Source organism: Scyliorhinus torazame, chromosome 17 (assembly GCF_047496885.1).
Source record: "Scyliorhinus torazame isolate Kashiwa2021f chromosome 17, sScyTor2.1, whole genome shotgun sequence".
Classification (NCBI taxonomy): Eukaryota; Metazoa; Chordata; class Chondrichthyes; order Carcharhiniformes; family Scyliorhinidae; genus Scyliorhinus; species Scyliorhinus torazame.
Window position 1 is genome coordinate 21141080 of NC_092723.1, and position 24339 is coordinate 21165418.

At 59.9% G+C, this 24339-nt stretch overlaps 1 protein-coding gene across 1 annotated transcript in view; it reads right to left on the minus strand.

The window, feature by feature from the left end:
* The window catches only part of rhocb (ras homolog family member Cb), a 42445-nt gene extending 21670 nt beyond the window's left edge, over nt 1-20775 (minus strand). Inside the window, exon 1 of the mRNA XM_072480165.1 lies at nt 20628-20775. The gene's annotated coding sequence lies outside the window, so the exon portion shown is untranslated. The remainder of the gene's footprint in view (nt 1-20627) is intronic.
* Nucleotides 20776-24339: the final 3564 nt, after the last annotated feature.

Sequence of the window (24339 nt, forward strand, 5' to 3'; positions counted from 1 at the left end):
TCAACCACAATCTACAACCTCAGTGCCCTGTGTATCCTCAAGCCAGGAGATAAACCCTGGTTCAATGGAGTGCAGGAGAGCATGCCAGGAGCAGCATCAGGCATCCTAAACAAAAAGACTACAGTTATGCCAAACAGAGGTATGTGACAGTCATGCAATCAATCTTCTACAGCCCCATCACAGGAGGCTCCCCATCCTCAAGTAATGGCAAAGCTCAGTATGTCAGTGCAAAAGACAAGGTTGAAGCATTTGGATGACTCATTGCCACCTCCAGAGGTAGTCTGATCACTAGTGCTCAGCAGATTAAATTCTAACCTCATCATGTAAGGAATTGGCTGGAGGCACTGGCGATAGCAAAGGCTACAGGTCTGGACCACACCTCAGCTGAACTACTGTAGACTAAATCCAGAATTAGTTGCACTCCTAACCAAGTTGTTGCAGCAAAGCAAAACATTTAACATCTAATGGGGGGGGGGGGGGGGGGGTCCCTATGATGGGCTGTATAAATTGAGGAATTGCCCCAGTTATATCCAATTCACAAAGTCAAATTCAAAAAGTCAATTAGCTTAAATCTAGTGCTACACCACAAAACATAGGAACAGAAGCAGACCAGTCGGCCCATTGAATCTGCTCCGCCATTCAATTAGATCACGACTGATTTTTTTAAAAATAAATTACCCAATTATTTTTTCCAATTCATGGGCAATTTAATGTGGTCAATTCACCTACCCTGCATCTTTGGGTTGTGGGGGGGGGGGTTTGAGACCCACAGACACAGGAAGAATGTACAAACTCCACACAGTGACCCAGGGTCGGGATCGCACCCGGGTCCTCAGTGCCATAGGCAGCAGTGCTAACCACTGGGCCACCCGATGACTGATCTGATATAATCCTCAACTCCACTTGCCCGCCTTATCCCCATAACCCTCAATTCCCTTACTGATCTATCTCAGCCTTGAACACCGTCTCTACAAAAAATAATTCTATAGATTCACTATCCACAGAAGAAATTCCTCCTCGCAGGTCTTAAATGAGATTAATTACTGAGATAATGTCCACTGGTCCAAGACTTTCTCACAAAGAGGGAAGGAAACAACCTCAGTATCACCCCTGCCAAGCACCCCCCAAGAATCCTATATGTCTCAATAAGGTCACCACTCATTCTTCTGAACATCAGCGAGTACAGGCCAAACCTCACCTCATAAGATACCTCCATACCCAGGGTTACTTGTGAACCTTCTCTGAACTGCCTCCAATGCCAATAGATAAGGGGACCAAATCTGTTCCTGGTGTCTTGACAATTTATCAAGCAGTTTTATCAAGCCTGATTACTTATGCCCAGTTTGAGTTTTGGTTCCTGACCTCATTATAATCATGGTCCTAACATGACCAAGAAAGCCAAATTCAAGAAGCAAGGAGAGATAAATAACTGCCCGACATCTAGGTCGCATCCAACAAGTGAGGCATTAAGGAACCCTAGCAAGACTGAAGTAAATTGGAATCTGGGGAGAAACTTTAATAATCTTTAACAGTGTCACAAGCAGGCTTACATTAACACTGCAAGGAAGTTACTGTGAAAATCCCCAAGTCACCACATTCCAGCACCTGTTTGGTTACACAGAATTTGGAATGTCCAATCCACCTAACAGCACGTCTTTTGGGATTGTGGGAGGAAACTAGAGGTCCGGAGGAAACCCACACAAACACGGGAAAAACGAAACCAAAACTGCATGTAGTACTCCAGATGTGCTCACCAACTCTGTACAAATGTAGCAAGACCTTGTATTCCAACTCCCTTACAATAAAGCAATAAAGGCCAACATGCAATTTGCCTTCCTAATTGCTTGCTGCACCTACACGCTAACTTCCTGCACTCTTTGTACACGCACACCCAAGTCTCTGAACATCACTTACAAGTTTCTCACATTCAAATGTTCTGCTACCACAACCAAATTGAACTTCACACTTCCCTACATTATACTCTATTTGCTAACTTTATGCCCATTCATCAACTGGTGTCCTCCCTGCAGCTTACCTTTCCACCTAGCTTGGTATCAAGTCATTAATGTAGACTGCAAATAGCTGAGGCCCAAGTACAGATCCTTGCCACACTTCACTACCAACTTGAAAAAGCCCCAGTTACACCCACTGTTTGTGATCTGTTACAACAATCCTATATCCATGTTAAAGTTGCCCCCAACTCCAGTACGCCCTAATCTTACCCATAAAACTTTGTATGCCTTTTGGAAATCCACACTACATCTACTACTTCCCCTCTAGCTACCCTACTGGTTAAGTCCTCAAAAAAGGTTTTGTCAAACAGGATTTTCCTTTGGTAAAACCATGCTGCTTTTCTAGGGTGCACCAAGACGATCTTAGACTTATATTTTCCTTCTTACCCAGTCCAACTGTGGCCTCCCCACCAGCCAGGCGGAGATCAGCTAACAAAGCGCATTAGGGATTAAAACTAGGACCTATTGGTCTGCATGGCTATGCGCAATATGACAGTGCTTTTACCCATTAATCCAGAAGATCGCCATAAAGAACATTTTTAGCCACATTTTCAGTTATGCACTACTACATTCAAAAAAGATTAGTGATTCAACAGTAATGACAGTCACCAAGTACAGCCACAGGTCTTTCTACAACGGTACCCGATTTCCATTACAAGCACACAACGGTCTTCAATGTCAGCGGGGTCGTCTGGGCATGTTGGGAATTGATTGGAATTTCCTCCAACTAGAATCATCCAATTATTCCCACTCCCTTGCTTTTCCCCCTCTAGCCATGCAAATTTTTCCTCGACAAGAACATATCCAGCTCCCTTTTGAAAGTTGCCAGTGAATCTGCTTTGCCATCCCTCGCAGACAATGCAAACAATGTGCTGTGTTCAAAAACCTCTCCCTTTTGACCATTAACTCAAACATAACCTGCTCAGATTACTGACCCTGGTCAGTGGCAAGTTTCTTCCCACACACCCTACAAAAATGTACTCCTCAAAACCCTCCAATACCTGTTAAATCTTCCCTTAACCACCACTGCTGAAGCATTTGCAAGGTTCTTAGTCTGAGAAGACTCACTCCCTCCTTTGCTGTTTACAAATTGAATACAGTTTCAACATGAGCAATTCAAAATTGATTTTCAAAATCCATATTGCATCCAGTGATCACTCATTTCCACAACCCCGCCCATCACCATTCCTTCTAGATCCTGTAATCCTTATCCACATTCCAGAATATCCTGGCTGCAGTTTGAATAATTTACTGCACTTAATCAAACATTGGGTCCCTACTCCTAGATTGAGCTTGCGTTTATTCATAAATGCCACCATAGCCTAATAATTTCAACTTCTTCACACCAGATGGCAAATAGACCAACTGCAGCAGTCACTGAATCCTAATGGATTTCTAATTTAAGACAAGTTAGGCCAGTAGAACACAAGAAACAGGGGCATTCAGCCCTTGAGCTGAATAAGAGCCCAAATGCCACATTCCTGCCTATTTCCCAGCACCCTTGTCAGTCGAAGTCTCCATATTAGTCAGTCTCAAGTCTATCAGGCACCATAGTCATCTGTGTTAGAGAAAAGCATGGGGAAGGCAAGATTCCATGAATTACTACAGCCAGTACATGGGTTGAACCCGTTGCTTGGCTTCATGCTGCATCACACTCCAGCCAGCTGAACTAAACACAATTAGGTCTCAAAAAACATTTTGGCTTTCATTCCTAGTTCTAATTTTCGAACCACTATTCAGTTTGTATGACGACAGCTACTGATAGGCCAAAACAAATGCGACCCACTCATGTTAGAAACATTACAAAACTAAAGTAAATTCTAACAATTACATTGAGATAAACTACTTTACTCCACAGTGGAGCCTTTTATTAGAGAACCTGTTTTGTAATTTCACTGCAGCAGGAACTGACTAATCAGGCTGGAGCCTTCGTTGGCACAAACATCCAGTTGCCGTTCTGCATTTCCCAAGCTAGTTTTAAAAACTCAATTGGATTTTTAAAAAAAACAACAAATGGTAGGAAAAGATGCCCACTTTCATATTACTAATTTTTATTCACTCAAACAACATAAACCACATTGAGATATGGCTTAAGCATGACAGCACTTGACACAACTCAATTATTCAGATGTGAATGGGGCAGTGTCAGCAGCCTTTCAGTAGTCCCACCCAATCCTGCCAACTGATACATTTAGTCATTGGTTGCAATCAGCAGCAAGAACCCTGACTGATTCTTTTCCTCCCTAGTCAGAGGCACAGGGACTGTTCATATGGCCAACTATCATTGCAGCTGGGATCAACTATGACAAGGAACAGAGACTTCGGTTTTCTTCTCAATTTATCCAGATTCATATACTTTGTTAGAAAATTCTTACATCCAAACTGTATTGTGTTAATCAAACTGAGACCACTATAATTAGGACTGGGAATCCTTCTTTTCAGGATGGTTAAAACTTTAACGAAATGGCCAGACAGCCCATTTCCTCTAACAAAGCCGGGGAATTCCACAGCAACAGCACACTAACCCCACCCAGCTATATTTGTAACTGTGCGCTCACTGATGCAGTTACTGGACTCATGCCATTTCCATTTCACTAAGCAAACTCTTACAAGGAGCACATCCACTACAAAATTTGATAAGAAACTAGACAATCTGCAGGACAGATATATTCACAAGGGACAATTTAAAAGACTGTTCAGATAGTTATTTTCCTCCCTGCTCAATGGTTCTCTCAATAGCCCTCATCAGGAACAGCTTTCAGGGCAAGCAGTCCTCATTTCTGGAGTGGAGTTACTGTAACCCTCTGACTCCATGACTGACTCTATGACCCTCCCCCCTCCCAGAGGGTAGCATGGTGGCTCAGTGGTGAGCATTGCTGCCTCACGGCGCTGTGGTTCCAGGTTCGATCCTGGCTCTGGGTCACTGTCCGTGTGGAGTTTGCACATACTCCCAGTGTTTGCGTGGGTTACTCCCAGTGTTTGCGTGGGTTTTGCCCCCACAACCCTAAAAAGGTGTGCATGGTAGGTGGATTGGCTATGCTAAATTGCAAAAAATAAATTGAGTACTCTAAATTTATTTTTAAAAAGCCCCCCCCCCCCAAAAAAATCTTTATCTGATACCATATGGTGGGTTCCTAACCATCTGTGCAAACAGACATGCTACCCTTCTGCAAAGCAATGGAGCCACAAGGCTATATTTTACCATCGGTTCATAATTACTTTTTAAACACAAGGCCCATTACCATGGTTGACATGCAGAGAAAATTGATACTGGGATTGATAACACGCAGTGGACAATATTTGGTCAAAAAGGCAAGTGGAGTACCTTGTGGGGAAACAGGAGTCATGTTGAGCTGTCTGCCACCCCATATCCCGTTTGGCCATAGTTCCACTTGGCCCAGCTGGCTACTCGAAGGCCCCCCTAGGAATGGGATGAACAATGCACTAAACACTACCTGCTACCAAGACAGTTCTGCATCAACAGAGGTAAGCAAACACAAGAGGTCAAAATTATGTGGAAGGGGATTTAACCCTGGTTGGAGATATGATGGGATATGGCTCTGCAGGGATTAAGACAACATTTACATTTAGTGCACAGGAGCACTGACAGTATTGGCAAGGAAATCAGGAGGCTAGCAAGGAGTATGTGGAAGTGAAAATGAGAAGCGACCAAACTACAAACATTCAGCAGTTGAGGGATTGAGACAGGCAATATTTGACACAGAAACAAATAGTTATGGATAGGATGCAAGGTCTGAAGGTCAACTTCAGTAAAGATAGTTTGCTAGAATTACTCCACATAAAAGAATGAAACATTCTTCTCTGAAGCTTCCCAATGATTATATTGCCCTGAAGGCTAAAATTACCAAAGGGAATCTGAATCCCATTGTTAAAAATATGCTTGAGATCCCAAATTACTGTAACTAGGAACAGTTCAAATGTGTCAAATTGGTGACCTCATAATTTGTTGCTTTACTGCAGAAAACTGGGTACATCAATGACCTCCATTTTAAGATCCAAAATGAAAGTCAAGCATTATATTTGCATCTGATAACCCTGTTACTGGCTTACATAAATTAGAGACTAAAAGAAGTGGGACAAACTGTACAGATGGAGACATGGTAAAATGAGCTAGATTATCTACAATATTGTAAATTTCAGGGGAGAAAAGGTCTCACCCGCAATGCAAAGTAGAATGCAAAATGAAATGCAAATATAGTAGACAAAAGAAGCTATGTTACGTAGCACAATTTCAACCCACTTCTGCATTTTGCAAATTGTGTTAATAATATCTCAAGTTAAAATGTCTCACGTACTCCACTGCCAATTGCTCTGAACTCTTTACAAATCCCTCCATGGCCTCATCTCGCCCTCCATCTCCAACTTCCTCCAGCACTCCCAACACATTATGGTCTTTTCACTTTGATTCTGGCCTTTCACGCATCAAAATTTCAATTCCTCTACTAATGGTAAGAAGTCTTACAACACCAGGTTAAAGACAAACACGTTTGTTTCAAACACTAGTTTTCGAAGCACTGCTCCTTCCTCAGGTGAATCAGTGAAGGAGCAGTGCTCCGAAAGCTAGTGTTTGAAACAAACCTGTTGGACTTTAACCTGGTGTTGCAAGACTTCTTACTGTGCTCACCCCAGTCCAACGCCGGCATCTCCCATATCATGTCTACTACTGGTGGCTATTTCCTTCAGCCATAAGCACTAGAACTCCCTGGACTTTTCTCCCCTTAAAATAGAGTCGAGGGCAGCACGTTGTCACAGTGGTTAGCATTGCTGCCTCACGGTGCCAAGGTCCCAGGTTCGATCCCAGCTCTGGGGTATTGTCTGTGTGGAGCTTGCACATTCTTCATGTTTTTGCGTGGGTTTCACCCCCACAACCAAAAAGGATGTGCACGGAAGGTGGATTGGCCACGCAAATTGCCCCTTGGAAAAAATTGAATTGGGTACTCAAAAACAATCCTGAACATGCTGATTGCTACAGTGACTTATACTGGAAATGCACAGAGGAGGTGTTGTCTAATGCGAACACGTCAGGGCAATGTCAGATGGGAAAACAGTACAAAGAACAAAAACCAGTAAAATAACTGAACTGTAAAAAGTTAGCGGCCAGGAATTCCTAGCCCTCAATGCTAGTCCACTTTCTCCCTAACCCAACTCAAGTTGGCTACATATCTCCAAATGATTAACATACATGAGTCCAATCCTTTGAGGATCTCCAGTTACTCCACTGGGAAAAGTTCAGGCACAACCTGGCTAACATGGTGATTCAGCAAGGGCTGCAGAATGAAATCAGAACCCTCTTTTGCAAAATGACCAGATTTTATATGCTCAATGCCTACCACAACGGAATTTTTAGCTCTACACAATTTATAATACAACTGAAGTGTTGCAATTACAGCAAAGCATTGCAATGACAGCATATGGGTCCCTATAAAACAGTGAGCTTCACAGGAGCTATATATGTAGAGTACCCCAAAACAGAGGGACCATCAAGGGATCATGAAGTCAAAGGCTACATTAGGCCTGCCAAAAACTTGTACAAAAGGTGTGTTTTAAAGGAGACTGCACTGCACAGACAGGAAGAGAAAATGTAGACAGCCACATATGCATAAGAGGTCAGAGGGGACCAAACGCAAATCTATGAGGGACTTGAACAGCACTCAAGATTGTAGAAAGACAGGCCTACACAAGGCTGTAGAAAGACAGGCCAAGAGACAATTACATTCTGCAATAAAATGGCAATGAGGGGCCCCACTATTCACACCCAAATCTCTATACTGTTACAAGATCCAAATTTCTCTCATCAAAAGCAGAGACCAGGAAACACAACTCAGCATGCCCCAGGAGGTTCCTTGCATGCACAATATAGCGTTCTTCAGGCGAAGCACAGTGCAAAAATAAAACCCAATCATGATCAGGAATGGAGTGCCACAATCATGACCCCCCCCCTTCACCAACCGGCCCCTTCTCCATTATCTCCCCCCCTTTACTAACCAGCACCCTCTCTATTACCCCCCCCCCCTCACTAACCCCTCCCCCTTCATTAACCCCCCTCACTAACCGGTCCCCTCTCCAATACTCCCCTCCCTCACTAACCAGCCCCCTCTCCATTATCCCCCCCCCCCTTCACCAACCAGTCCCTTCTCCATTACCCCCCCTCACTAACCAGCCCCCCCTCTCCATTACCTGCCCCTCACCATTATCCTTCCCCCCATCCCTGCTCACTAACCACCCCCCTCTGCATTATTTCCCCCCCCACCTCACTAACCCCCCCCCCTCTCCATTATCCCACCCCCTCACTAACGGCCCCTTCTCCATTATCTTCCCCCCCCCCCCTCACTAAACGGCCCACTCTCCATTATCTCTCCCCCCCCCCCCCTTCACTAACCGGCCCCCTCTCCATGACCCCCCCCTTCGCTAACCGGCCCCCTCTCCATGACCCCCCCCCCTTCACTAACCGGACCCCCTCTCCATGACCACCACCCATCACTAACAAGCCCCCTCTCAATTACCCCACCCCCGTCACTAACCGGCGTCCTCTCCATTACCCCCACCCCCTTCACTAACCGGCCCCCCTATCCATTACCCCCCCCCCCCCCTTCACTAACCAGTCCACTCTCCATTACCCCCCCCTTCACTGACCAGCCCCCTCTCCATTACCCGCCCCTCACTAACCGGTCCCCTCTCCATTACCCCCCTCCTTCACTAACCGGCCCCCCTCTCCATTACCCCCCCCTTTCACTACCCAGCCCACCCTTCACTAAACGGCTCCCTCTCCATTACACCCCCCCCTTCACTAACCGGCCCCCTCTCCATTACCCCCCCCCTTCACTGACCGGCCCCCTCTCCATTACCTCCACCCCCCCCCCCCCCACACTAGCCGGCCCCCTCTCCATTACCCTCCCCAACCCACCTTCACTACCTCCCCTTCGCCAACTAAACCCAGCCCCCCCCCCACCTCCACTAACCCGGACCCCCCCCTCCACTAACCAGGACCCCCCCCCCCCCACCACTAACCAGGACCCCCCCGTCCCCCTCCACCCCGCCCCCCCCCCACTGACCCCGCTCCCCCCACCCCCACTAACCAGGACCCCCCCGTCCCCCTCCACCCCGCCCCCCCCCACTAACCAGGACCCCCCCGTCCCCCTCCACCCCGCCCCCCCCCCACTACTCCACCCCCCCCACTGACCCTCCACCCCGCCCCCCCCACTAACCAGGACCCCCCCCCCCCACTGACCCGCTCCCCCCCCCCCACTAACCAGGACCCCCCCGTCCCCCTCCACCCCGCCCCCCCCCCACTAACCAGGACCCCCCCGTCCCCCCTCCACCCCGCCCCCCCCCACTGACCCTCCACCCCGCCCCCCCCCACTAACCAGGACCCCCCCGTCCCCCTCCACCCCGCCCCCCCCCCACTAACCAGGACCCCCCCGTCCCCCCTCCACCCCGCCCCCCCCCACTACTCCGCCCCCCCCCACTGACCCTCCACCCCGCCCCCCCCCCCACTACTCCGCCCCCCCCCCCCCCCACTGACCCTCTCCCCTCCACAAACCAGGTCCCTTCCCAGTCCCCCTCCACTAACCAGGACCCCTCCGTCCCTCTCCACTAACCAGGACCCCCCCCCCCGTCCCCCTCCACTAACCAGGACCCCCCCCCGTCCCCCCTCCACTAACCAGGACCCCCCCCCCGTCCCCCCTCCACTAACCAGGACCCCCCCCCCCGTCCCCCTCCACTAACCAGGACCCCCCCCCCGTCCCCCTCCACTAACCAGTACCCCCCCCCCGTCCCCCTCCTCTAACCAGGACCCCCCCCCGTCCCCCTCCACTAACCAGGACCCCCCCCGTCCCCCTCCACTAACCAGGACAACCCCCCCGTCCCCCTCCACTAACCAGGACCCCCCCCCCCGTCCCCTCCACTAACCAGGACCCCCCCCCCCCGTCCCCTCCACTAACCAGGACCCCCCCCCCCCCCGTCCCCTCCACTAACCAGGACCCCCCCCCCCCCGTCCCCTCCACTAACCAGGACCCCCCCCGTCCCCCTCCACTAACCAGGACCCCCCCCGTCCCCCTCCACTAACCAGGACCCCCCCCCGTCCCCCTCCACTAACCAGGACCCCGCCCCCCCCCCACCAACCCGCCCCCCCCCCCACCAACCCGCCCCCCCCCCCACCAACCCACCCCCCCCCTCCACCAACCCACCCCCCCCTCACCAACCCACCCCCCCCTCCACCAACCCACCCCCCCCTCCACCAACCCACCCCCCCCTCCACCAACCCACCCCCCCCTCCCCCTCCACTAACCCGCCCCCCCCTCCCCCTCCACTAACTCGACCCCCCTCCCCCTCCACTAACTCGACCCCCCCTCCCCCTCCACTAACTCGACCCCCCCTCCCCCTCCACTCACCCGGCCTCCCCCCCCTCCCTCCACTAACCTGCCCCCCCCCCTGCTCGCACGCCACGAACCTGGCCCCCCCCCGCTCGCACGCCACTAACCCGGCCCCCCCCTCTCGCACGCCACTTAACCCGGCCCCCCCTCCTGCACTAACCCGCCCCCCCCCTCACCCACCACTAACACGCACCCCCCCCGTTGACCACCCCGGGGCCGCCCCCCCCCCTTCACTACCCGGGCCGCCCTCCCCCTTCACTACCCGGGGCCACCCCCCCGCCCCCCCTTCACTACACGGGGCCGCCCCCCCGCCACCCCCTTCACTACCCGGGCCCCCCCCCCCCCCTTCACTACCGGGCCCCCCTCCATTACCTCCCCCCCTTCACTAACAGGCCCCCTCTCCATTACCCCCACCCCCCTTCACTAACCAGCCCCTCCATTTCCCACCCCCCAATGCTACCCAGCCCCTCTCCAGCCCCCCCCCACCCCTTGCCCTGACCCGGCCCCCCCCCTGCCCTGACCCACCCCCCCACCCCTTGCCCTGACCGGCCCCCCCCTTGCCCTGACCGCCCCCCCCCCCAACCCCTTGCCCTGACCGGCCCCCCCCCACCCCCCTTGCCCTGACCGGCCCCCCCCCACCCCCCCTTGCCCTGACCGGCCCCCCCCCCACCCCCCCTTGCCCTGACCGGCCCCCCCCCACCCCCCTTGCCCTGACCGGCCCCCCCCCCACCCCCCTTGCCCTGACCGGCCCCCCCCCACCCCCCTTGCCCTGACCGGCCCCCCCCCACCCCCCTTGCCCTGACCGGCCCCCCCCACACCCCCCTTGCCCTGACCGGCCCCCCCCCACCCCCCTTGCCCTGACCGGCCCCCCCCCACCCCCCTTGCCCTGACCCGGCCCCCCCCCACCCCCCCTTGCCCTGACCGGCCCCCCCCCACCCCCCCTTGCCCTGACCGGCCCCCCCCCCACCCCCCTTGCCCTGACCGGCCCCCCCCCCCCACCCCCCTTGCCCTGACCGGCCCCCCCCCACCCCCCTTGCCCTGACCGGCCCCCCCCCCACCCCCCTTGCCCTGACCGGCCCCCCCCCACCCCCCTTGCCCTGACCGGCCCCCCCCCACCCCCCCTTGCCCTGACCGGCCCCCCCCCACCCCCCTTGCCCTGACCGGCCCCCCCCCACCCCCCTTGCCCTGACCGGCCCCCCCCCACCCCCCCTTGCCCTGACCGGCCCCCCCCCCACCCCCCCTTGCCCTGACCGGCCCCCCCCCCACCCCCCTTGCCCTGACCGGCCCCCCCCCCACCCCCCTTGCCCTGACCGGCCCCCCCCCCACCCCCCTTGCCCTGACCGGCCCCCCCCCCACCCCCTTGCCCCTGACCGGCCCCCCCCCCACCCCCCTTGCCCTGACCGCCCCCCCCCCACCCCCTTGCCCTGACCCGCCCCCCCCCCACCCCCCTTGCCCTGACCGGCCCCCCCCCACCCCCCTTGCCCTGACCGGCCCCCCCCCACCCCCCTTGCCCTGACCGGCCCCCCCCCCACCCCCCTTGCCCTGACCGGCCCCCCCCCAACACCCCTTGCCCTGACCGGCACCCCCCCCCCCCCCACCCTTGCCCTGAACCTGACCGCCCCACCCCCCCCACCCCTTGCCCTGACCGTCCCCCCCCCCCCCCCACCCCTTGCCCTAACCCGGCCCCCCCCCACCCCTTGCCTTGACCCGCCCCCCCCCCACCCCTTGCCTTGACCCGGCCCCCCCCCCCAGCCCTTGCCCTGAACCGCCCCCCCCACCCCAACCCTTGCCCTGACCCGCCCCCCCCACCCACCCCTTGCCCTGACCCGCCCCCCACCCCACCCCTTGCCCTGACCTGCCCCCCCCCACCCCCCCTTTTGCCCTGACCGGCCCCCCCCACCCCCCCTTTTGCCCTGACCGGCCCCCCCCCCCAACCCTTGCCCTGACCCGGCCCCCCCCCCCCAACCCTTGCCCTGACCCGGCCCCCCCCCCACCCCCGGCCCCCCCCCCACCCCCAACCCCCCCCCAACCCCGCCCTAACCGGCCCCCCCCCCACCCACGCCCTAACCACCCCCCCCTCTCCCTAACCGGGACCCCCCCCACCCCACGCCCTAACCGCCCCCCCCCCCCCACTCGCCCTAACCGCCCCCCCCACCCCTTGCCCTAACCGGCCCACCCCTTGCCCCAACCGGGCCCCCCCCCCCCCTGCCCTAACCGGCTCTCCCCCCCCCCCCCCTTAACCTAACCGGCCCCCCCCCACCCCACCCCATGCCCTAACCGCCCCCCCCCCCCGCCCTAACCGGGCCCCCCCCCCCACCCCCTAACCGGCCCCCCCCCACCCCTTGCCCTAACCGGGCCCCCCCCCCCACCCCTTGCCCTAACCAGCCCCCCCCCCCACCCCTCGCCCTAGCCAGCCGGCCCCCTCGCCCTAACCAGCCCCCCCCCCCCACCCCTCGCCCTAGCCAGCCGGCCCCCTCGCCCTAACCAGCCCCCCCCCCCCACCCCTCGCCCTAGCCAGCCGGCCCCCTCGCCCTAACCCCCACCCCCCCCTGCCCTAACCGGCTCTCCCCGCCCCCCCCTTGCCCTAACCGCCCCCCCCCCCCCACCCCATGCCCTAACCGGCCCCCCCCCCCCACCCCTAACCGGGCCACCCCACCCCTCGCCCTAACCGCCCCCCCCCCCCACCCCTTGCCCTAACCGCCCCCCCCCCCACCCCTTGCCCTAACCGCCCCCCCCCCATCCCCACCCCTTGCCCCTAACCGCCCCCCCCCCATCCCACCCCTTGCCCTAACACCGGCCCCCCCCCCACCCCACGCCCTAACCGCCCCCCCCCCCACCCCACGCCCTAAGCGGCCCCCCCCCCCCACCCCACGCCCTAAGCGGCCCCCCCCCCCCCACCCCACGCCCTAACCCATAACCGGGCCCCCCCCCCACCCCACCCCCTAACCGGGCCCCCCCCCCACCCCACCCCCTAACCGGGCCCCCCCCCACCCCACCCCCTAACCGGGCCCCCCCCCACCCCCACCCCCTAACCGGGCCCCCCCCCACCCCACCCCCTAACCAGGCCCCCCCCCCACACCCCTCGCCCTAACCGGCCCCCACGCCCTACCCGCACACGCCCCCCGCCACCCCTCGCCCTAACCAGCCCCCCCCCTCGCCCTAACCAGCCCCCCCCCCCTCGCCCTAACCAGCCCCCCCCCCTCGCCCTAACCAGCCCCCCCCCCTCGCCCTACCAGCCCCCCCCCTCGCCCTAACCAGCCCCCCCCCCTCTCGCCCTAACCAGCCCCCCCCCCTCGCCCTAACCAGCCCCCCCCCCTCCGCCCTAACCAGCCCCCCCCCTCGCCCTAACCAGCCCCCCCCCCTCGCCCTAACCAGCCCCCCCCCTCGCCCTAACCAGCCCCCCCCCTCGCCCTAACCAGCCCCCCCCCCTCGCCCTAACCAGCCCCCCCCCCCTCGCCCTAACCAGCCCCCCCCCTCGCCCTAACCAGCCCCCCCCCCTCGCCCTAACCAGCCCCCCCCCCTCGCCCTAACCAGCCCCCCCCCCTCGCCCTAACCAGCCCCCCCCCCCTCGCCCTAACCAGCCCCCCCCCCTCGCCCTAACCAGCCCCCCCCCCTCGCCCTAACCAGCCCCCCCCCCCCTCGCCCTAACCAGCCCCCCCCCCCTCGCCCTAACCAGCCCCCCCCCCCCTCGCCCTAACCAGCCCCCCCCCCTCGCCCTAACCAGCCCCCCCCCTCGCCCTAACCAGCCCCCCCCCCCACCCCTCGCCCTAGCCAGCCGGCCCCCTCGCCCTAACCAGCCCCCCCCCCCCCCCCAAGCCCTCGCCCTAGCCAGCCGGCCCCCTCGCCCTAACCAGCCCCCCCCCCCTCGCCCTAACCAGCCCCCCCCCCCCACCCCTCGCCCTAGCCAGCCGGCCCCCTCGCCCTAACCAGCCCCCCCCCCCCCACGCCTCGCCCTAGCCAGCCGGGCCCCCTCGCCCTAACCAGCCCCCCCCCCCCACCCCTCGCCCTAGCCAGCCGGCCCCCTCGCCCTAACCAGCCCCCCCCCCCACCCCTCGCCCTAGCCAGCCAGGCCCCCTCGCCCTAACCAGCCCCCCCCCCACCCCTCGCCCCTAGCCAGCCGGCCCCCTCGCCCTAACCCCCACCCCTCGCCCTAGCCAGCCGGCCCCCTCGCCCTAACCCCCACCCCCTCCGCCCTAGCCAGCCGGCCCCCTCGCCCTAACCCCCACCACTCGCCCTAGCCAGCCGGCCCCCTCGCCCTAACCCCTCCACCCCTCGCCCCTAGCCAGAGCCGGCCCCCTCGCCCTAACGCCCCACCCCTCGCCCTAGCCAGCCGGCCCCCTCGCCCTAACCAGCCGGCCCCCCCGCCCTAGCCAGCCGGCCCCCTCTCCATTCCCCCACCCCCCTTCACTAGCCGGCCCCCTCTCCATTCCCCCACCCCCTTCACTAGCCGGCCCCCTCTCCATTCCCCACCCCCTTCACTAGCCGGCCCCCTCTCCATTCCCCCACCCCCTTCACTAGCCGGCCCCCCTCTCCATTCCCCCCACCCCCTTCACTAGCCGGCCCCCTCTCCATTCCCCCACCCCCTTCACTAGCCGGCCCCCCTCTCCATTCCCCCACCCCCTTCACTAGCCGGCCCCCTCTCCATTCCCCCACCCCCTTCACTAGCCGGCCCCCTCTCCATTCCCCCACCCCCTTCACTAGCCGGCCCCCTCTCCATTCCCCCACCCCCTTCACTAGCCGGCCCCTCTCCATTCCCCCACCCCCCTTCACTAACCGGCCCCCTCTCCATTCCCCCACCCCCTTCACTAACCGGCCCCTCTCCATTCCCCCCACCCCCTTCACTAACCGGCCCCCTCTCCATTCCCCCACCCCCTTCACTAACCGGCCCCCTCTCCATTCCCCCAACCCCCTTCACTAACCGGCCCCCTCTCCATTCCCCCCACCCCCCTTCACTAACCGGCCCCCCTCTCCATTCCCCCACCCCCTTCACTAACCGGCCCCCTCTCCATTCCCCCACCCCCTTCACTAACCGGCCCCCCTCTCCATTCCCCCACCCCCTTCACTAACCGGCCCCCTCTCCATTCCCCCACCCCCTTCACTAACCGGCCCCCTCTCCATTCCCCCACCCCCTTCACTAACCGGCCCCCTCTCCATTCCCCACCCTCTTCACTAACCGGCCCCCTCTCCATTCCCCCCACCCCCCTTCACTAACCGGCCCCCTCTCCATTCCCCCACCCCCTTCACTAACCGGCCCCCTCTTATTTTCCCACCCCCTTCACTAACCGGCCCCCTCTCCATTCCCCCACCCCCTTCACTAACCGGCCCCCTCTCCATTCCCCCACCCCCTTCACTAACCGGCCCCCTCTCCATTCCCCCAACCCCCTTCACTAACCGGCCCCCCTCTCCATTCCCCCACCCCCTTCACTAACCGGCCCCCTCTCCATTCCCCCACCCCCTTCACTAACCGGCCCCCTCTCCATTCCCCCACCCCCTTCACTAACCGGCCCCCTCTCCATTCCCCCACCCCCTTCACTAACCGGCCCCCTCTCCATTCCCCCACCACCCTTCACTAACCGGCCCCCCTCGCCATTCCCCCACCCCCTTCACTAACCGGCCCCCTCGCCATTCCCCCACCCCCCTTCACTAACCGGCCCCCTCGCCATTCCCCCACCCCCTTCACTAACCGGCCCCCTCGCCATTCCCCCACCCCCTTCACTAACCGGCCCCCCTCGCCATTCCCCCACCCCCTTCACTAACCGGCCCCCTCGCCATTCCCCCACCCCCTTCACTAACCGGCCCCCTCTCCATTCCCCCACCCCCTTCACTAACCGGCCCCCTCTCCATTCCCCACCCCCCTTCACTAACCGGCCCCCTCTCCATTCCCCCACCCCCTTCACTAACCCGGGCCCCCCTACTCTCCACCTTCCCCAACCCGTCCTTCTTCCCACCGTAACCGGCCCTCCTCTCCATTCCCCCACCCCCTTCACTAACCGGCCCCCCTCTCCATTCCCCCACCCCCTTCACTAACCGGCCCCCTCTCCATTCCCCCACCCCCCTTCACTAACCGGCCCCCTCTCCATTCCCCCACCCCCTTCACTAACCGGCCCCCTCTCCATTCCCCCACCCCCTTCACTAACCGGCCCCCTCTCCATTCCCCCACCCCCTTCACTAACCGGCCCCCTCTCCATTCCCCCCACCCCCTTCACTAACCGGCCCCCTCTCCATTCCCCCACCCCCTTCACTAACCGGCCCCCTCTCCATTCCCCCACCCCCTTCACTAACCGGCCCCCTCTCCATTCCCCCACCCCCTTCACTAACCGGCCCCCTCTCCATTCCCCCACCCCCTTCACTAACCGGCCCCCTCTCCATTTTCCCACCCCCTTCACTAACCGGCCCCCTCTCCAATCCCCCACCCCCTTCACTAACCGGCCCCCTCTCCATTCCCCCACCCCCTTCACTAACCGGCCCCCTCTCCATTCCCCCACCCCCTTCACTAACCGGCCCCCTCTCCATTCCCCCACCCCCTTCACTAACGGCCCCCTCTCCATTCCCCCACCCCCTTCACTAACCGGCCCCCTCTCCATTCCCCCACCCCCTTCACTAACCGGCCCCCTCTCCATTCCCCACCCCCCTTCACTAACCGGCCCCCTCTCCATTCCCCCACCCCCTTCACTAACCGGCCCCCTCTCCATTCCCCCACCCCCTTCACTAACCGGCCCCCTCTCCATTCCCCCACCCCCTTCACTAACCGGCCCCTCGCCATTCCCCCACCCCCTTCACTAACCGGCCCCCTCGCCATTCCCCCACCCCCTTCACTAACCGGCCCCCTCGCCATTCCCCCACCCCCCTTCACTAACCGGCCCCCTCGCCATTCCCCCACCCCCTTCACTAACCGGCCCCCTCTCCATTCCCCCACCCCCTTCACTAACCGGCCCCCTCTCCATTCCCCCACCCCCTTCACTAACCGGCCCCCTCTCCATTCCCCCACCCCCTTCACTAACCGGCCCCCTCTCCATTCCCCCACCCCCCTTCACTAACCGCCCCCTCTCCATTCCCCCACCCCCTTCACTAACCGGCCCCCTCTCCATTCCCCCACCCCCTTCACTAACCGGCCCCCTCTCCATTCCCCCACCTCCCCTTCACTAACCGGCCCCCTCTCCATTCCCCCACCCCTTCACTAACCGGCCCCCTCTCCATTCCCCCACCCCCTTCACTAACCGGCCCCCTCTCCATTCCCCCACCCCCTTCACTAACCGGCCCCCTCTCCATTCCCCCACCCCCTTCACTAACCGGCCCCCTCTCCATTCCCCCACCCCCTTCACTAACCGGCCCCCTCTCCATTCCCCCACCCCCTTCACTAACCGGCCCCCTCTCCATTCCCCCACCCCCTTCACTAACCGGCCCCCTCTCCATTCCCCCCACCCCCTTCACTAACCGGCCCCCCTCTCCATTCCCCCACCCCCTTCACTAACCGGCCCCCTCTCCATTCCCCCACCCCCTTCACTAACCGGCCCCCTCTCCATTCCCCCACCCCCTTCACTAACCGGCCCCCTCTCCATTCCCCCACCCCCTTCACTAACCGGCCCCCTCTCCATTCCACCCACCCCCTTCACTAACCGGCCCCCTCTCCATTCCCCCACCCCCTTCACTAAACGGCCCCCCTCTCCATTCCCCCACCCCCTTCACTAAACGGCCCCCTCTCCATTCCCCCACCCCCTTCACTAAACGGCCCCCTCTCCCTTCACTAAACGGCCCCCTCTCCATTCCCCCACCCCCTTCACTAAACGGCCCCCCTCTCCATTCCCCCACCCCCCTTCACTAAACGGCCCCCCTCTCCATTCCCCCACCCCCTTCACTAAACGGCCCCCTCTCCATTCCCCCCACCCCCTTCACTAAACGGCCCCCTCTCCATTCCCCCACCCCCTTCACTAAACGGCCCCCTCTCCATTCCCCCACCCCCCTTCACTAAACGGCGCACTAGCCAGCCCCCCCCCACCCCTTGCCCCAACCAGCCCCCCCCCCACCCCTTGCCCCAACCAGCCCCCCTTCACTAAACGGCGCACTAGCCAGCCCCCCCCCACCCCTTGCCCCAACCAGCCCCCCCCACCCCTTGCCCCAACCAGCCCCCCCCCCCCCTTGCACTAGCCAGCCCCCCCCCCCTTGCACTAGCCAGCCCCCCCCCCCTTGCACTAGCCAGCCCCCCCCCCCCTTGCACTAGCCAGCCCCCCCCCCCTTGCACTAGCCAGCCCCCCCCCCTTGCACTAGCCAGCCCCCCCCCCCTTGCACTAGCCAGCCCCCCCCCCTTGCACTAGCCAGCCCCCCCCCCTTGCACTAGCCAGCCCCCCCCCTTGCACTAGCCAGCCCCCCCCCTTGCACTAGCCAGCCCCCCCCCCTTGCACTAGCCAGCCCCCCCCCCTTGCACTAGCCAGCCCCCCCCCCTTGCACTAGCCAGCTCCCCCCCCTTGCACTAGCCAGCTCCCCCCCCCTTGCACTAGCCAGTCCCCCCCCCCCTTGCACTAGCCAGTCCCCCCCCCCTTGCACTAGCCAGTCCCCCCACCCCCCTTGCACTGCCCCAGTCCCCCCACCCCCCCCCCCCTTGCACTGCCCAGTCCCCCACCCCCCCTTGCACTGCCCAGTCCCCCACCCCCCCTTGCACTGCCCAGTCCCCCACCCCCCCTTGCACTGCCCAGTCCCCCCACCCCCCCTTGCACTGCCCAGTCCCCCACCCCCCCTTGCACTGCCCAGTCCCCCACCCCCCCTTGCACTGCCCAGTCCCCCACCCCCCTTGCACTGCCCAGTCCCCCACCCCCCCTTGCACTGCCCAGTCCCCCACCCCCCCCTTGCACTGCCCAGTCCCCCACCCCCCCTTGCACTGCCCAGTCCCCCACCCCCCCCTTCCACTGCCCAGTCCCCACCCCCCCCTTCCACTGCCCAGTCCCCCACCCCCCCCTTCCACTGCCCAGTCCCCACCCCCCCCTTCCACTGCCCAGTCCCCACCCCCCCCTTCCACTGCCCAGTCCCCACCCCCCCCTTCCACTGCCCAGTCCCCACCCCCCCCTTCCACTGCCCAGTCCCCACCCCCCCCTTCCACTGCCCAGTCCCCACCCCCCCTTCCACTGCCCAGTCCCCACCCCCCCCTTCCACTGCCAGTCCCCCACCCCCCCCTTCCACTGCCCAGTCCCCACCCCCCCCTTCCACTGCCCAGTCCCCACCCCCCCCTTCCACTGCCCAGTCCCCCACCCCCCCCTTCCACTGCCCAGTCCCCACCCCCCCCTTCCACTGCCCAGTCCCCACCCCCCCCTTCCACTGCCCAGTCCCCACCCCCCCCTTCCACTGCCCAGGTCCCCACCCCCCCCCTTCCACTGCCCAGTCCCCACCCCCCCTTCCACTGCCCAGTCCCCACCCCCCCCTTCCACTGCCCAGTCCCCACCCCCCCCTTCCACTGCCCAGTCCCCACCCCCCCCTTCCACTGCCCAGTCCCCACCCCCCCCCTTCCACTGCCCAGTCCCCACCCCCCCCCTTCCACTGCCCAGTCCCCACCCCCCCCCTTCCACTGCCCAGTCCCCACCCCCCCCTTCCACTGCCCAGTCCCCACCCCCCCCTTCCACTGCCCAGTCCCCACCCCCCCCTTCCACTGCCCAGTCCCCACCCCCCCCTTCCACTGCCCAGTCCCCACCCCCCCCCTTCCACTGCCCAGTCCCCACCCCCCCCCTTCCACTGCCCAGTCCCCACCCCCCCCCTTCCACTGCCCAGTCCCCACCCCCCCCCCTTCCACTGCCCAGTCCCCACCCCCCCCCTTCCACTGCCCAGTCCCCACCCCCCCCCCTTCCACTGCCCAGTCCCCCACCCCCCCCTTCTTCACTGCCCAGTCTCCCCACCCCCCCCCCCCTTCACTGCCCCCCCTTCACTTCACTACCCGGCCCCCTCTCCATTCCACCCCCCCCCCCCTCAAAATTAACAGGCCCCCTCTCCATTCCCACCCCTTATTAACCAGCCCCCTCCATTCCTCCCTCACTACCCAGCCCCCTCTCCACTCCACTCCACTCCCCTCCCTCCCCCCCCCCGCCCCGCCGGCGCCTTGAACCCCTCGCTCCGAGGCTCTGGGTGTGGCGGGGAACCGGCCGAGTAAGCGGCGAAAAGCCCCGGCTCCCGACACCGCGCTGTCGCCGGGGACGAGGCCGCGGCCTCCCGCCTTCTTCCCCAGCCAGGGCGCGGCCCTCACCTGCCGCCTCTCACTCGCTGCCAGTTCGGTCGCGGCCGCCGCCTCAACTCAGGATTAGGAGGGCGGGAGGGGGGGCGGTTAATGAGCAATTCCCCACACCCCTCCCTCACGTGACATCAGCTCCACGTGACCGCGCCCCGCCAGGTATCACGGGACCATCTATTCAAACAGGCCAGCTCCCGCCTCAAGTCTTAAAGGCGCAGTCCACTCACACCCATGGTGCCATCCAGCTCCCCTGGGTACCGTCTATCTAATGTTGGTGGGATGGGATCATCCTGCCTGACATCCTCCCTTAAATCTAGTGTGTAGAATTGAAATGATTAGTCCAGGTTCTTGCCCAGTTGGGTTGCCAACTCTGATCAAATGCATTCCTGGAGGTATCATCACATGACTTTGCCTCCATGCACCACCCATTCGCCAGCCAATACTCCCATCCTTGTGAAAACTGTACAAGGGCTGGGTTCCCAAAGACTGGTGACCAAGGACTTGTAGCAAACAATGCTTTATTTACGAGTTGAACATATGACATAGTGGCTTTGACAGAAACATGGCTCAAGCCAGAACTGAATACTTAACATCCCGGGTTATAAGGTTTTTAGTACGAACGGACTGGAAAAAGTCGAATTTTAGGGGTCTAAATTTTTGAACTGGAGCAGGTCGATTGGAAACGCATTTTGGTGGATAAAACAGTGGAGGAAAAATGGGAGACTTTCAAAGGAGAGATGAATAGGATGCAAGGTAGGTATATACCCATGAGAAATAAATACGGAGTATCCAAAGCTAGAGCACCCTGGATGACTAAGGATATTGATGATAAAATAAGGAAGAAAAAAAGAAGCATATGATGTATGCCGGAATAATAATAGCAATAGAAATCAAGAAGAGTACTTCAAATGAAAGAGAGAGACTAAGGCTGGAATAAGGAAGACTAAGAGGAAGCATGAGGAGAGGATTGCAGACAAATCGCAAAATGTTCTTTAAACATTAATGGTAAAAGATTAGTGAAGGATAGAGTGGGGCCCATAAGGGACAAGAAGGGTAAACAGCTCACTGAAGTGGAGGGTATGGCAGTGGTACTAAATGAGTACTTTGCTTCTCTCTTTACCAAATTAGAAGAAGGTGACAATGGCACAGTTGAAAATATGGGTGTTCAGTAACTGAGTAGGATAGTGATAGATAAAGAAAAGGTGCTAAAAAGGCAGGTAGCACTCCAGGAAGAAAAGTCAAAAGGCCCAGATGGGATGCATCCTAGATTTCTGAGAGAGGTAAAGGAGCATATTGCGGAGCCATTGACAGAAATTTTCCATGTTTTTCTGAACACAGGATTAGTCCCGGGGGACTGGAGGATTGGAAATGTGACACCAGGGCAGCACAGTGGATAGCATTGCTGCCTCATGGCGCCGAGGTCCCAGGTTCGATCCCGGCTCTGGGTCACTGTCTGTGTGGAGTTTGCATACTCTCCCCGTGTTTGCGTGGGTTTCGTCCCCACAACCCAGAGATGTGCAGGGTAGGTGAATTGGCCACACTAAATTGCCCTTAATTGGAAAAATTAAATTGGGTACTCTAAAATTAAAAAAAAGAAAATGTGACGCCGTTGTTTAAGAAGGGGGGGAAAGGTTAACCCAGGAAATTACACATCTGACAGCTTGACATCAATAGTGGGAAAACTGGACTTCCGGGTGCGGCGATGACCAGCTAAGTCGCACGTTTCGGCAGCTCCCTGTGAAACGGACTTTTGGGCTCTTGATAGGAGCCCCAACGGCAATTTTGACGGCTAAAAACACTGTGCGGTAAACCAGAAGGGAATCCACCCTGGATACGGATGGAAAAAGGAGGAGAGAGTGGCCAGATTGCAGTGGATCCTTTAGAACAGCGGCAAGGAAGGCAAGCAAAAACCAAGATGGCGTCGGAAGGTGGCAGTTTAACATGGGGCCCTGAACAACAAGAGTTCTTGAAATGCTGTGTGGAAGAGATCAAAAAGGAAATGAAGAAAGAGCTGTTGGCCCCGATACTACAGGCGATCGAAGGGCTAAAGGAGGAACAAAAGACCCAGGAGCGGGAGCTTCGGGTCGTGAAGGCAAAGGCAGCCGAGAATGAGGACGATATACAGGGCCTGGTGGTGAAGACGGAGACGCAGGAGGCACATCAGAAACGATGTGTGGAAAGGTTGGAGGCACTGGAAAACAACGCAAGGAGGAACAACCTGAGGATTCTTGGTCTTCCTGAAGGTGTGGAGGGAGCGGACGTCGGGGCATATGTGAGCACGATGCTGCACTCGTTAATGGGAGCGGAGGCCCCGGCGGGTCCGTTGGAAGTGGAGGGAGCATACCGAGTGATGGCGCGAGGGCCGAGAGCAGGAGAAATTCCCAGAGCCATAGTGGTGAGATTCCTCCGTTTTAAGGATAGAGAAATGGTCCTTAGATGGGCGAAGAAAACTCGGAGCAGTAAATGGGAGAACGCGGTGATCCGCGTTTATCAAGACTGGAGTGCGGAGGTGGCGAGAAGGAGGGCGAGCTTTAATCGGGCCAAGGCGGTGCTTCATAAAAAGAAGATAAAATTTGGAATGCTGCAACCGGCAAGACTGTGGGTCACATATCGAGGGAGGCACCAATACTTTGAGACGGCGGATGAAGCGTGGACTTTTATTGTGGAAGAAAAACTGGAATGAGCGGGTTATTAAAAAGAACGTTCGAACAAAGTGGTGGGGCGAATGTGGGGGGCAAAGAGGGGTTTTATGTACTAATCCTGCGATGTGGTAACTTTTCTCTCTCCCACAGGTGGTGATGGGGGGAGGAGGGGAGGTGGAGGAGATGGGGCGTTGGCCATTGGGGCGGGGCCAAGGGAGAAGCGCGGGCTTGGTTCCCGCGCTATGACAATCATGGCGGGAATAGAGAAGCAGGAAGGAGGGGGCGTCGCACGGTGCGAGCCGAGGTCACGGGGGGAAGCCGAGGTCAGCCAGAGTTTGCTGACTTCTGGGAGCAACATGGGGGGAGTAATTACGCTAGCGGGGGATCTAGCGGGGGGGGTGGGAGGGGGGAATTACTGGGTTGCTGCTGCTGGGGAGAGGGGGGAGCTGGTATGGGAGAGGATGGGCGGGGGGGCACCGCCTGGGGGAGATACAGCTGCGTGGGAACCGGGTGAGGAGCTGGAAAAAGGTGATGGCTAATCGACAAGGGGGGGGGTAGGAAGCCCCCCCAACTCGGCTGATCACGTGGAACGTGAGAGGGCTGAACGGGCCGATAAAGAGGGCACGGGTACTCGCACACCTTAAGAAACTTAAGGCAGATGTGGTTATGTTACAGGAAACGCACCTGAAACTGATAGACCAGGTTAGGCTACGCAAAGGATGGGTGGGGCAGGTGTTCCATTCGGGGCTAGATGCGAAAAACAGGGGGGTGGCTATATTAGTGGGGAAGCGGGTAATGTTCGAGGCAAAGACTATAGTGGCGGATAACGGGGGCAGATACGTGATGGTGTGTGGCAAACTACAGGGGGAGACGGTGGTTTTGGTAAACGTATATGCCCCGAACTGGGATGATGCCAATTTTATGAGGCGGATGCTAGGACACATTCCGGACCTAGAGATGGGAAAGCTGATAACGGGGGGAGATTTTAATACGGTGTTGGAACCAGGGCTGGATAGGTCGAAGTCCAGGACTGGAAGGAGGCCGGCAGCAGCCAAGGTACTTAAAGATTTTATGGAGCAGATGGG